This window comes from Aotus nancymaae, unplaced genomic scaffold (genome assembly GCF_030222135.1).
Source record: "Aotus nancymaae isolate 86718 unplaced genomic scaffold, 86718_ANA_hifiasm-v0.15.2.pri h1tg000003l, whole genome shotgun sequence".
Lineage (NCBI taxonomy): Eukaryota > Metazoa > Chordata > Mammalia > Primates > Aotidae > Aotus > Aotus nancymaae.
This window is the reverse complement of record NW_026988414.1, coordinates 50,006,493-50,021,437: the sequence shown is the minus strand read 5'-3', so window position 1 is coordinate 50,021,437 and position 14,945 is coordinate 50,006,493.

The following is a 14,945-nucleotide window of genomic DNA, read 5'->3' as shown; positions in this document are numbered from 1 at the left end:
GTAGGATTTTTTAAACATCATGAGGTAATACAAATGTGCAGCCAAATTTGAAAAACAATGACATACATAAACATTGAAGTCATTAAATATGATGACAGGAGTTGTGGTTAGAAGGAAATGCAATGAGCCAGCTGCTAAAATATTCCATCATGAAGTGTAATGGCTGGGAAAATAGGAGATGAGGGGTTTCTAAAAGAGGAAAAAATGTGAGAAGTAAGGAGTATTCCTATCCCCACCTTCAGGACCTGGAAGCATAGGCTGTGGGAGTAAAAACAACCAACCCCTGAAAAGGCTGAAGGTAAACAGGATATGGGTTGGGTTGGGTGTTGAGCCAGGGCTTAGACAAGAAGGTGAAGGTGTTGTTCAGAGAAGAACTGGAAAATAAAAGAGATTGTGCTTCCCAAGCCCTGAATTCCAGCAGCCGCATTGGAAGGGATTGCAGTTTTGGAAGGAATGGGAGATTGAGTCAGATCAAGGGATAGACAGAAATATGTGGAGGAGAGTTGTTGTGATGACCTGGAAGGCCTGGACTTCTGTGGTGACTGAGGCCAAAAGGAGTATGAAACAGATGATTAGTTCCATGCCTCTGAAGGAAAGGTGGAAAAGTAATTTTAAGTATATCTTCCTTCTTGGGATAGGATCCTTGGGTAGCATGTGGTGATGAAGCAGGTTGAGGAGCTAGGTGCTTGGGGTGGTGGGAAGGAAGTCTTGGAGGTTCTGAAGCCCTTTTAAGTCAAGCTGGGGGCAGTGTCAAAAGGGAGAGAGGATAATAGCCCTGCTACTGTTAACTGTAAACTGTGAGTCTCCTTTAAAATCTTTGACACAAACAGTTAAATGGTCTGGTTCTTAAGAGTAACCAAATTATGTTGCAATCAATTTTCTGTATCTGTCTGCACTAGGCTTTAAATTGCCCCAGCAGAAACCTTTTCTTATCTATCTTTTCATTTTCAGCACCTAGATAAGAAATGTTTGCTGTACTGAAATTAACTGCCTAAAGAGCCAAAGACAAGGCTTTTTTGTGCTAAAGTGAAGTAACCAAATAAGGCAAATTTTTTGTTAGCATTTCTGGATTGTAATTTTACCAGTCTGGAAGTGTTACTAAGTGCACTCTATTTCTAACCACAAACAGGACTTCCCTTTTTTGCTAGTTAAAAGAATTAAAATAGTTTCTGCTAGGAATTGATGCAATAATACATGTGTTTAAGTGTTACATTAAGAAATCAATATTTCTAGCTTGCACTAAGCACATTAAGCATCCCTTAATTTAAAAGTGTGAACAGTGTATTTGCTTGAGATTAATTTCCTGAAAAGAAAAGATAAATCAGATCAGCTAACCTAAGGAGACAATGAGATGTCAGCATTGTCTTTAGTTCTAAACTCTGCTCTATTTAGGGCATAGATATTTTCCCTTCCTTAGAGCTTGTTATTTGGATCAGGGAAATATAACTCAATGAGGAAAGTAAAGAGACTCTCTCCAAAAAAAACCTGCCTTCTGCTCTCAGCTTCTTCTTATACAGTAAGTAGAATCCTGTCATTTTCTCCTCCCTTACTTGTAATTATTTTCTCATAAAACCAAATACCAGATGTTCAAAGTGACAGTTTGCAATACTTTTTTTTCAATTATTCTTATATGGCATACCAAAATAAACCCCAAAGTTAAGAATTTATTTATAAGAAAAAATAGAAGAACAAGATAATTTTATCTGGATAAAACCAAATGTAATAAAAAGGATTCAAAGAAAAATTTTCAAATATGTAAAAATTTTAAAAAATCACAATTATGTAAATAACAAAACTACAATGGAAGGAAAAAATTATTTTCATCAGATGATAAAAGGTTCATATCTAAATTTGAGTGTATACAAAAATAATTCTGCCCAAGCAAGGTGGCTCACACCTTAATCTCCACACTTTGGGAAGCCACCCTGGGAGGATTGCCTGGGCCCACGAGTTCAAGACCAGCCTTGGCAATGTATGGACATCCTGTCTCTACAGAAAATTTTAAAATTAGCTAGGTGTGGGTGCACACGCCTGCAGTCTCAGGTGGGTGGATCACCTGAACCCAGGAGGTCAAGGCTTCAGTGATTCATTATTGCACCACTGCATTTCAGCCTGGACAACAGAGTGAGACTCTGTCTCAATAAAAAAAGAAAAGAAAATAATTTCATTAGTTTAGTGGTCAAATGATATGAATAAGACTTCATACAAGATGAGATATAAACATAAACATTTGTTTATATCAAATAATAATACAAATTCTAGTGAGGACATGTTGTAAAATAGTCACATAATACTTACAATATTGTAACTTAGAGCAACCATTTTAGAAAGTTTTATTGAAGTGTCATTCTTTTAAAAGTTCACATTTTATCTTTAGCAATTCTATTCCTTAAGCAAAGACTCAAGAGTTAATATAAAGTTTCCAACATGTTCATTGTGATATTACTTTACAGTTATAAAATATAATTATATTTTGCCTTCACTCAAAACAAGGGTAAATCTCAGCATATATAATAAAATAATAATAGGAACAACCTGTACATATTACAGCACAGGTATCATTATGAAAGGTATGTGGCATTCTTGCACAATTGCAGGAAATAATCATGCAACAAATTCATAGAGCTATTAAAAGTAACACTTGTAAAGTCTATATAGCCACATCAAAAAGATGTTTATGCAGATAAAAGAAAAAATAAGTTTAAAATTGTAGGCATATTGAGATTATACCCCATAAACACAAATAGAATTTGGATTAAGATTAAAAGGAGCTACATTCTTAATATATTCATTTCAAAATTGGTAATAGTAGTAGCTAATATTTACTAAGCACTTACCATGTGTCAAGCGCTGTTCTAAGTGTTTTGTATATTTAATCTAATGTAATCCTGAAACCTCATCCAGTAGCTACTATTAATATCTCCATTTTATAGGTGAGGAAATTAAAGTGCAAAGAAGCTTAATAAGTTTTTTTAAGTTCACTCTGCTACAAAAGAGAATAGGTGGAATTCACACCTATGCAATCTAACCTCATGATCATAGAACTATAATCATTTTTCTTTTTCATGCTGTCCTATTATGATTGAAATATTGCTCACATTATTTTAAAAAGAAGGAAATTCCTGTAATCCTTTCCACTCCAAAAAAGCTAAATGTGTAGAAAACAGCTCTGTAGTGCTTTACCAAAGTCTATGGTGATTTCTGTAACTCTTTGAAAATTACTAAGTTTAAAAAGCACCTGGGAAAACAAGGATCGGCACTCTACATTGTAGGATCATTTTTAATAAACCAGTTTCAGCTATAACTTGATTAAAGAGAGTTAATGCCTCCAGCTCCCAGGAATAATCAGCTCTACCGTGCCTGCTGGGACAAAGATTATTATCATATGTTCTCATTTACCTGGTGAACACACTGCACTCCACTGCAGGTGAACACTCCCATGCTAAAGAAACAACTACAATCAAATTACAGAAAATCATGCTTTCCTTGATTGCAGAGGCACAGCTTAGAAAAAAATGTGTAATAATTTTTTTTTACCTTTTCATAAATAAAATCCTGTAGGGAATTTTCTACCTTGAGCATTGTTAACAGATGACATACCAAAGTCTTTTGCTTTCACTCAAGAACAAAGGTAAATCCGGGTGTTATCATGTATATACACTCAGTTTAGATTCCTTTTAGAGAAATAATATACTGGTTTGTCTTGCATAGCTTGGGGCCACTGGATTGTGATGACATTTTCAGTAAACCCCAAATACTGATTCATCTCTCCAAATTAGTCCTCTTATCTAGCTCATTCCTAAGGATCAATATTCTTTTAAAAAAATTTTCCAATTTAAGGGCTTTTCATATAAGTCCTCAGCAATAATGAAAGAGACCTGAGACGGAAGAAGGAAACAACAAATACACAAAAGCTAATTTCCACCTATGACAACTCCGTTGATTTATCTTTGGAATAGAAACTGCTTTCATTCTCTTTGGAATGTGCTTTTTTTTTTTTTCCCTTAGATTGTATCTCAGTGACCTGGGTCGTGTACAAGATGTTCAGCAAGTGGTTCAGTAGGTAGAAGGCAGTCACTAATTTATCCCCTCTACCTATTGACAAGCAAATTCACTTATGGGTGACGCTCCAGAAATGCTTTCTTCATGACTGACCAGCAGTTAGATGATATGGCCTCTGGGATAGAATGATGGTGTTAGCAGCCAGAGTCAGGGCTAAACTTTGTTAGTGCTTCTCATCTTTGCAACGTCATTTCAGCCAACAGTCTTGCTTTCACTCACTGACCAGATAAAGAGACGGCAATGATTAAAACCTACCCTATGGCATAGTTGTAAAACATTTTGAATTTCTCCTAATGATATTTTTTTCTACTAAGTGCAAAATACTAGATTACATTAACCATCTCTAATGCTATGCTGAGGAAAATTATATTTTATAAAGGAATACATTTAATATATGTAAAGAGGCATCGTTGTGTTGAAGAAGAAAACTTACGTATTATATACATGACATGATATGTTATTTGATTGTATATAATATACATCTGGTAGTTGAGATTTCTCTCCTAAAAAAACAGAGTTACAAATTTATTTTTAAGAAAGTAGGTCTACTTGGAAATGACATAAAGAAAGATTTCATTGAGACACAGGATGAAAAGGTAAAAACAATTGTTGTTTTATTTATGAAAGGTAAAAATTGTTGTTACACACATTTTGTGAATGTATGATTCAGCGTAAAATTTATAACATTTAAACAAAAATTTAGGAAAGATTTCACAGACCGCAGTTTTAACAGCTGAAAGTGCTTTTTTTTTTTTTCCAGTCAGTGTTTTTGTTTTTCCTTAAAGTGATCATGATGTGAAATGACTAGGAAGTACCTGCTGCCTTGCATGGGAATAGAAATTTATTTCCTGAAACCTATAGAGAGTTTGCTAGGATTTAATTTCTATGTAAGGCAGAGGTTAGAGTATATTGATCTCTAATCATTCCTTTTCAGCTGTAAAATCCCTTTTCAGAAATAATTTTTAGGACACACACACAGAAAGTTGTTGGGGAAAACTACACTCTCATTTATTTCTTCCCAACTCTGGTTGTTTAAACCCCACTCACAAATCAGAATTAAGTGTTTCTTCTCTGGGCCATAAACTTCCCACTTTGCCTCTTAAGTACACTCTCATGTCACTCTGCTTTGAATTAAAATTATTTGTTTGCAGGTTGATTTCCTCCACTAGACTATAAGCTCTTTAGAGGCCAAAAATCTGTGTCTCATTCATTCAATTGTACCCTACAGCTAGGGTGTCACATAATTTACATCAAATCCTGGACAATAGCTACAAGTGTACCTCTGGCCTCACACAGACTTGATCCAGACTTGATTCTGATCTCATCTGTACAATGGGCACATCTCATATTACTTTGAGAATTAAATAAGAGAATTCATAAAATACACTTAGCTCTGTATCATGCCATTATATGTAGCAAGAATTTGGGGAGGAAAAGTTTGTTGAATCCTTCAATTGAATCAAACCTCTTGCTTTTTTTCCAATTTTTAAACTTTTCTTTCAACTCTTATTTCCCCTCCTATCTGATCTTTAGGTACCTTCTTTCTCTTTCTGTTTTTCTCTTGAATTGCTTTAAGGGCCTTGTGAGTTTTGTCTTTCTGTTTTCTTTTATTTTGGCAGGAGGAGAGGGATACCTTTCAATTCATTCATTCAATGAGCATTTTCAGAGGATTTCTTATATGCTCAAGGTGGTAATGAAAATGTGCCAAAAAGCCTCTTTTTTTAAACTTTATTTCTTATTGTACCTCTATCTTTATCTCTCCCTGGTTTTTCCAATTCCTTCTCTAAGTACCTTGTTTTAAAGTCTGTATTTCCCATGTATGATAGCCTGGCATTTATACAACTCTGATTCCCTTGAGTTGAATTCTTATGTTTGTGTTTGGAAATAGCCCCCAGATTGGCACAGCACCAGTAAGAGTAGGATGCCAGTTTGATCAGCTACACATTCATCTGTGATGCACCCACAGTTATGAACAGCTGAACCAACCAAATGTATATAATGTCATCCCTTCACAATTATAAAGAGGGGAAAAGTACACCAGGTCTCTAATCATGACCTGGTCCTCTCCAATCTCACCACCTTGGTGTCTCTAAGAATAAGTAAAGATCTACTTGGGGTTAGAATTTGGTTTGGCCCACTTGCCCAAGACTCTAACAAAGTTACAGAGATACCAGTATTAGCTTTCCCACTGTTATCTACCGCTAGTGATAGTATGTGCAGGTACTATTAACTAGCAACTGATGACCAAGTTAAAATAATAATGTCCACCTCAATGAAATCACTGAGTGAAGCAACAAATTCACCTTTCAAGGACTACAATAACATATGTGATTCCATTACCATCCCTTTTCCCATCTTATACAGACTAGAAAACCTGTTGTGCACGTATTTAATAAGGCATTGAAAACCATAAACTTTTCTTTTTCTTTTCACCGGACATCTGTGGACCTAATAAAGGTATTCTGTAGAACACACACATGCCAGAGAATGCAGTGAGAGAAAAGTAATATGATGTTAGTGCAACCCACGAATTGGTGTGGGAGCCTATGGAAAAAGTATAGCCTGTCACTTTCAACAAGCAAACTAAGAGACCATAGCAAACATTTGAGCAGCTTTGAGTTTTCTGGTTTTGAACAAGAAATTTCAGAGAGGTTGTGCAAAGTATATACTAAAATGTATGTATTTTAACTTGTCTAACATAATCTGGTGACTATTTTGGTACAAAACACACAGACTACTTGGGATTTTCTAAGAGTTGAACTTTGGAATTTTTAGAACGTGACTTAAAATTACTCAAAACTATAAATGGAGATTGTGGCATAAGGGATTGAAAAGAGTGAGAATAATTCTGAAATGTTCTAGTCATACCATCATGATTCTAGATTCCAGGAATAGCATCTCATTTTTACCAAATCATAGACAAATGTGGAGGCTCACCTGTACCACAAACCTGCCTCATATAGTCAGCTGGCCAGCTGATTATGGGGTACCCCTGACTAAAGTTTCAAATTTTCTGCCTCCAGGCTACCTTCATACTCAAGACTGCAATATCATGCCTGGTGCTTCTCATATCATAGTTTCTCACATTCCATTTTACTTAGCAATGTGATAGAGAAAGAAGGCAAAGAACAATTGTTGGTGACTTGTAATATATCAGAAATTGTTACCTGTTTTATCCCATTAAATCCTGGGGTGATGATGATGATGATGATGATGATGATGTTGGTTTTATAAATATAAGGCTTAGACAGTTTTCAGATCTTGATAAAATGGAATTACCAATGAGTGTTGAAGGGTAAAAACTTGCACAAAGTCACACAGCCAAAACCGGTACTCTTGTCTCTACAACCCAGCACCCTTTCCACCATGCTAAGTGGCTTCCCAGGGTGTCTGTCTGCATCTGTACTCTTCTTCCAATTTACAACAGCAAAAGACCCCCTAAAAGCAGAGAATAATTGCCCAAGAACTTTGCACATAGCAGGTGTTCCACGTTTGTTCCATGAATATCAGACATAACTTGCAAGATGACATGTGGTTTCTCAGAGATGGGCATAGCTCAGTAGCAGGGTCTTCCTCTCCTCTCCAGCCTACATCATGCAGACCAGACTAAGCTATGGAACCCAGTACTTTGGTCAAACACCAGTCTAGATGTTGTTGCAAAGGTACTTTTTAGATGTGATTAACATTTACATCTGTAGATTGAATAAAGCAGATTACCATCTATTATATGAGTGGGCCTCATCCAATCAATTGAAGGCTTAAGAAAAAAGACTAAGGTCTCCTAAGAAAGCAGGAATTCTGCCACCAGACTGTCTTCAGACTCAAGACTGCAGCATCAGCTCTTCCCAGAATCTCCAGATTGTCAACCTGCCCCACAGATTTCAGACTTAGCCCCTACAACTATATAGACATAGATATATACATGTATATGTATATATATGTATGTGACATATGTATGTGACATACACTTACACACATACATACGTGTGTATATGTGACACAAACATGCACACACACATCCTACTGGTTCTGTTTTTCTGGAGAATCCTGACTAATATATTGGCATAACTTTCCTGCTAAAAACCATCAAATGTTTTTACAGAAAACCAGAGAATGAGTATAGGGTTAGTTCATCCCCCTTCTCATAATTAACTTGCTGTCCCCCTACTCCATGGATGAAAGGAAGTGGATGTGAGATGCTTCCTGAGGATGGGCATCGTTCTGTACTCTGATGCAAGCACACCTGCTTCTGCCTCTGCTAACTTCACAAGGGGCCTGACCCACAAGCCAAAAAGGCCCTGGGTTTATTTTATCTGTCACTTCATTTTAAGTTACATGCCTTTCTTCCGGAAAGTCACAGAGTATCTGGAGATGATATGTTGTCTCCATTAGAAAAAGCAGGCTTTAGATAGCAAAGCCTACTCTGCCAGAAATTCTTTGTTGCCTCTTAGTAACTGTTGTTTTGTACCAGTTCCTCCCCTATTGAAATGTATGCATTCCCTTTAGCCCTTTTCCGGGTCTGTTAAGATTGGATTGTATTTCATTATCAGTTCCAAGAGGACTATCTGTTGATCCTTAAAGGAGCTGCCAAAGAAGGATGGGCTCTCATCTTAAAATTTTAGGCCTTTTGCTGACGCTTAAAAATAAAAATAATACAGGGTTGACTAGAAGATTGGTCACTCTTTCATAATAAGATAAAGATTCCAATTTTCAAAGAATAGACTCTATTTTCTGATGAAATTTTACTAGTAAAATCCAATGATACTCAATTATCCTCGTATGTGTGTAGTCATTGCTTATGATAGAAATTTTGTTAAAAGTTGAAAGCAATTTAGCATCTTGTCCTTCAATCCTTCCTCCACACAAAAATGTAAATCGGATTACAGTAGAACCTTCTGCTTAAAACATTTCAATGCTCTGCATGCCCTATAGAATAAAATCAGAAGTTTTTAGGGTGCTATGTAAAGATCAGAGACACCAATGCTCATGGAATTAGACACAAGGCTGGGACTGAATGTGAGAGGAAAAGGTCAGGGACAAACTGGGTAGTGCACATGTCATCTGCTGATACTGTGTTAGAATTTGAGAATGATATCGCGAGACACTCCAAATTTTCTAGAAAGCTTGGAAATCCCTTTTTTTTCATGTAAAAGTTTCTAAGTTGTAAATTTGACACCATATTTTAAAAAAATACTAGCCAGGCATGATGGCATAAGTCTGTAGTTTCAGCTTCCTGAGAGTTTGACGTAGGAAGATCCCCTGAGCTGAGGAGTTTGAGGTCAGCCTGGTTAATACTGTTAGACCTTGTCTCTAGTAAACAAATAAATACTGAATGAGACAAACAAAACTCATCTAATTTCCAAATTAACCCCTGGATCCCTGTTTCCAATGCTGGACTCTAACCTATATACACCCGAAGGGCTTCATCTCTCACTCTGCCCCCTTATAGACATATCCTATGCTCTAATCATATTCTAAGAAGGGCAGCTCTTTGAATATACCACACTGGTTCCTACTTTGCTGCCCTTCAACATGTATTGTCCAGCCCTGCCTTCAGCCACATGTCCAAAAACTCTTCCTTGTTCATTTTTCTTGCCTGCAAATACATATTGCACAATTCAGCTCAAGGGCCCTTCTTCAAGGCATCCCTCACCCCTACCCAGGCCAAACTCACAATACCATCCCTTGTCACCCCCATCCCAAAACTCTATATAACCTCCTTATTGTATCTATAACAATTTGCTCTTATTTATTTTCTTGACCCCTCCTAAAAGACTCTAAGTTCCCCAAAGGCTGAGACAGTATCTTTTCAATCTCTGTATTCTCAGCACCTCATGCAATAGCTAGTACACCATCATCATCATCATAATTAAGTACATTCAGTACTTACCATGTTCCAAGTGTTTTACAAGTATTAACTTGAACTCTCACACAAACCCTGGATAATCACCCTAATTTTACAGATGAAGAAACTGAAGCAGAGTGTCACAAGCTTCAACACCAAATAGTGTAGAGTCAGAGGGTACGGGTCTAGACCTTGCTTCTCTACCAGGTTTTCTCACATATGGCACAGTGTTATTTTTTGGAAATAAAGTTAAACCTAAGGATCATTTCCTAGTAGTCGATGACTTCAGTATTTTCAATCTCTTTCTTATGTATCATTTAGTTGCATCAAATAGAAGGGCTCAGAGATAGTTTTGCCAAGAAGGATTTTATTAAAATACTGGTGCTCAAAGACTGTAATCTCACCCAGCCCTCCTGAATTCATCTGGTCTTGATTCACCCTTGGTGAAAACAGAGTGCAGTCTGACCCAGTGATAACCCCATTAGGCAGGTTTTTTTGATGCAAACAGCAATTTAAGCAAATATGCCCTTTTGTTTTTTCTAGTGCTCTTTGTTATTGTAGTAATATCCAAGTTGGGCTTCATGTGGGACATCAAAGAGCCAAAGACGGGGACTTTTCATTATACACAGAAACCCAACTGAATGCTTTTTATTCCCATTCAAGCAGTTACTACTTACCTGCATGACTAAGGAATGGAAGATCTAGAAAGAAACTAAGTGCTAGTCTGGCCTCTGCTCCTTCACCCAGATGGAAGTTTCACAAGCATGTTTGAAGTTTCGGGTCAAGTGCTGTCACTCTGAAAAACCAGTGGGTCTGCATTTTCCTTTGCACTACAAGTACTCTAACTACAGACATTGTTGCAGTTTTTATCTGATTATAAGTATCCAACTTAAGTAGTTAAATGTTTAGTAAAGGTAAATAACTGATAAAACATAAGAGAACCTGAAGTACTCTGTTGAATCTTAAATTATATAGCCAAGGACAATGGAGGAAATCATTTAGTGCTATTAATCAGTAATCTGAAAGTATCATGTCTGTGTGCCACTGTCTTTCTTTTGGCTAATACCTGTGAATTAATTGGTCATTGAAAAATCTGACAAAGGGCTAATCTAAAAGTACACAGTGAAATCCAAATTATTTCTATCAATTGCAGTTCACTTTTTGTGAGGCTTAAACTTGACATTTAAAAACATTTTAGTTATTACTTTGTTTCATAATGAACAATATACCTGTGGTTAAAATTCTCCCTTTTTAAAAATTAAGATATTTGAGACCTAGAGGGTTTAATCCTCTGCTTAATATTTATTTTACTTTAGTAGTTTCTGTACAGAAAGTTTGTGAAAGATTTCATCCCCTACGTATAGTTTCTTTTTCCTCCAAAATCCGGTCCTAGATTGTATTCCTTGACCCACGAGAAGTGCTGCCATCTGCTGGTCATTGATATATAATTATATGAGAAAAACCACATGCACTGTTCTAGAAGCAACTTAAGTAAACTACAGTAGAGTACACTTACCACTTTAGAATTAACTTTTAAGTTACAACTTTTCTCTTCCTCTTCCCCCTTTCTCTCTCGTTCTTTCTCTTATGAAGCCAATATGACTCAAGCTTTAAACAATTTTAAACGGCAGGTTTGAGGAAAAAAAAGCAAACCTTTGATGCCCCCTGGTGTTCAGGTTCTGTAGTATTTCTGAACTTCCTCTTGCTAAAACTAAAACCATAATAACGTATTCATTCATTCATTCATTTAGCCATTCACTTATTCATTCATCTAATGAATATAACTATACCATGAAACTATGAATTACGCTCTGTTTGAGATAACGGGATACCAAATTATGACCAATGTGACAAGGAAAGAAAAATGAAGAATCCCAAGACAAAATTAAATTGAAATTTGTTTTGAAGTGTGTCCTTCAAGTGTTTCAGTTTAGTTGTACCAAATCTGTGATGACTGGCCTTAAAAGTAAGCGGATGCTGGAGAGGATGTGGAGAAATAGGAACACTTTTACACTGTTGGTGGGAGTGTAAATTAGTTCAACCACTGTGGAAAACAGTGTGGCAATTCCTCAAGGACCTAGAAATAGAAATTCCATTTGACCCAGCAATCCCATTACTGGGCATATATCCAAAGGATTATAAATCGTTCTACTATAAGGACACATGCACACGAATGTTCATTGCAGCACAGTTTACAATAGCAAAGACCTGGAACCAACCCAAATGCCCATCGATGATAGACTGGACAGGAAAAATGTGGCACATATACACCATGGAATATTATGCAGCCATTAAAAACGAGGAGTTCACATCCTTCGTAGGGACATGGATGAACCTGGAAAACATCATTCTCAGCAAACTGACACAAGAACACAAAATCAAACACCACATGTTCTCACTCATAGGCAGGTGTTGAACAAGGAGAACACATGGACACAGGGAGGGGAGCACTATACACGGGAGTCTGTTGGCGGGGAGGGGGGATAGCGGGGGGGTGGGGAGTTGGGGAGGGATAGCATGGGGAGAAATGCCAGATATAGGTGAAGGGGAGGGAGGCAGCAAATCATACTGCCACGTATGCACCTATGCAACAACCTTGCATGTTTTTCACATGTACCCCAAAACCTAAAATGCAATAAAAAAAAAAAAAGTAAGCGGAGAAAGAGAGGAAAAGAGAGCAGAAGGTGAAGGGGAGAGAGGGGAGGAAGGAGAGGGTGGGCTGGCTCAGTGAATAGGACATAATACAGTCAGGACACACAGAACAATTTGTTCCTTTCTTTGTAAGTACATTATAAACATAATACTTTTAAATAAAGAGATAAATGAGGTTAATGGAAATATATTACTTTAGGAGCAAGATTTGTGTCTAATGCTTTAACTTCATTGTGGCAATTATTGTCAGATGGTCTAGGATAAAATTTTGTATCTGGTACATGACCTTTGGGGAGCTCTGGGAAGCTCTCAGCAACATCATATTTCCCTTTTCACAGCTCTACTCCATTGGCCAGCAAGAGATATTTTCACAGTTGCACAAGAAGCTTCTTAGATGATCACCAATATTCCATGCCTACTCGTCAATCTAGCCACTTGAAACAATCACCAGTACCACAGGATTGCCATATCTCCAGGAAATGCTTTTCCTTGGCTTGAAATTTGGCACTTATTTCTCCCGGCTCTCCCCACAACTGTATAAGGAACTATTCTTCAGGATCCCCATCATGTATCACCTCTGGAAACTTTTCCCTGATTCTTACCAAGATATTGATGTCCTTAACACTCCTTGCTTCTGTTAATATGGGGAATCGCATTTATTGATTTACATGTGTTGAACCATTCTTGCATCCTAAGAATAAATCCCACTTGATTATGGTAAGTGATCCTTTCAATGGGCTGTTGAATTCAGTTTGCTAGCAGGTGGTTCACCACATTAACAGGATGAAGGACAAGACCATGTCGTCACCATAAAAAATGGAGAAAAAGCATCTAACAAAATATAACATCCTCTTATGATAAAAAAATTATCGACAAATTAGGTAAAGAAGAAATAGTCCTCAAAACAGTAAAGGCCACATACATATAGAAAGCCCATAGCTAACATCATACTCAATGTAGAAAAGTTGAAAGCTTTCCCTCTAAGATCAGGAACAAGACAAGGATGTCCACTCTTATCACTTGCATTCCACTGGAAGTCCTAGCCAGAGCAATTAGAAATGAAAAGTAATAAAATGCATCCAAATGGGAAATGAAAAAGTGAAATTGTTGATATTTGTTCATGACATGGTGTATATACAGAAAACCTAAAATTATACCCCCCCAAAAAAAAACTGTTAGAACTAATAAATTCAGTAAAGTTTCGGGATACAAAATCAACATACAACAATCAGTAGTATATTTATACTGACTAACACCAAACTATCTGAAAAAGCAATTAAGAAAATAATTCTATTTACAATTGCATAAAAAATACTTGAGTAAATTTAATCAAGGAGATAAAATATATGTATACTGAAAATTATCAAACAAATGAAGATGACACAAATAAATGGAAAGATAACCTGTGTTTATGGATTGAAAGACTAAATATTGTTAAAATGTCTGGCTGGACATGGTGGCTCACGCCTGTAATCCCAGCACTTTGGGAGGCCGAGGCAGGTGGATTGCCTGAGCTCAGGAGTTCGTGACCAGCCAGGGCAACACAGTGAAATCCCGTCTCTACTAAAATACAAAAAATTAGCCAGGCATGGTGGTCTGCACCTGTAGTCCCAGCTCCTTTGGAGGCTGAGGCAGGAGAATTGCTTGAACCTGGGAGGCAGAGGTTGCAGTGAGCTGAGATTGTGCCACTGCACTCTAGCCTGGGCCACAAAGTGAGACTGTCAAAAAAAAAAAAAAAAAAATTCCATACTATCCAAGGCAATGTACAAATTCAATCTAATCCCTACCAAAATTTCAATATCACTCTTCACAGAAATAGAAAAAACAATCTTAAGATTCATATAGAGCCACAAAAGACCCTAACTAGCCCTAACAATCTTAAGCGAGAAGAACAAAACCAGAGGCATTATGCTACCTGATTTCAAAAAACACTACAAAGCTATAGTAATTAGAACAGCATGAGAAATGTTTGAGGTGATAAATATGCTAATCACCATGATTTTATCTTAACACATTCTGCCAGAAAAAATTATACACCCTTGCAGATTGTAGCATTTCTAATTCATGATCCCTGATCTGACATGGTCAAATCTTTGTCATGTTTTCTCAAACTCATTATGCAACCCTTATCTCTTACTTTGTTGAGAAAAGCACACCATCAGGAGTGGTTTTTCTTAGCTTCACATCACCTACTCTTAAATTATCTAGAGGCCCCATTCTTACCTCCTCTCTTCCAGGCCCATGTCTCCATTCTAATAGAGGACTATGATTTCTGTCAGAGTTTCTGATCCCATTCCTCTGGGATCTTGCACCATTAGTCATAACTCTCTATTAGTGTCTTCCATTTTTTCCTTTTTGTGAACTTCTTTTCACCTGCTTACAAACA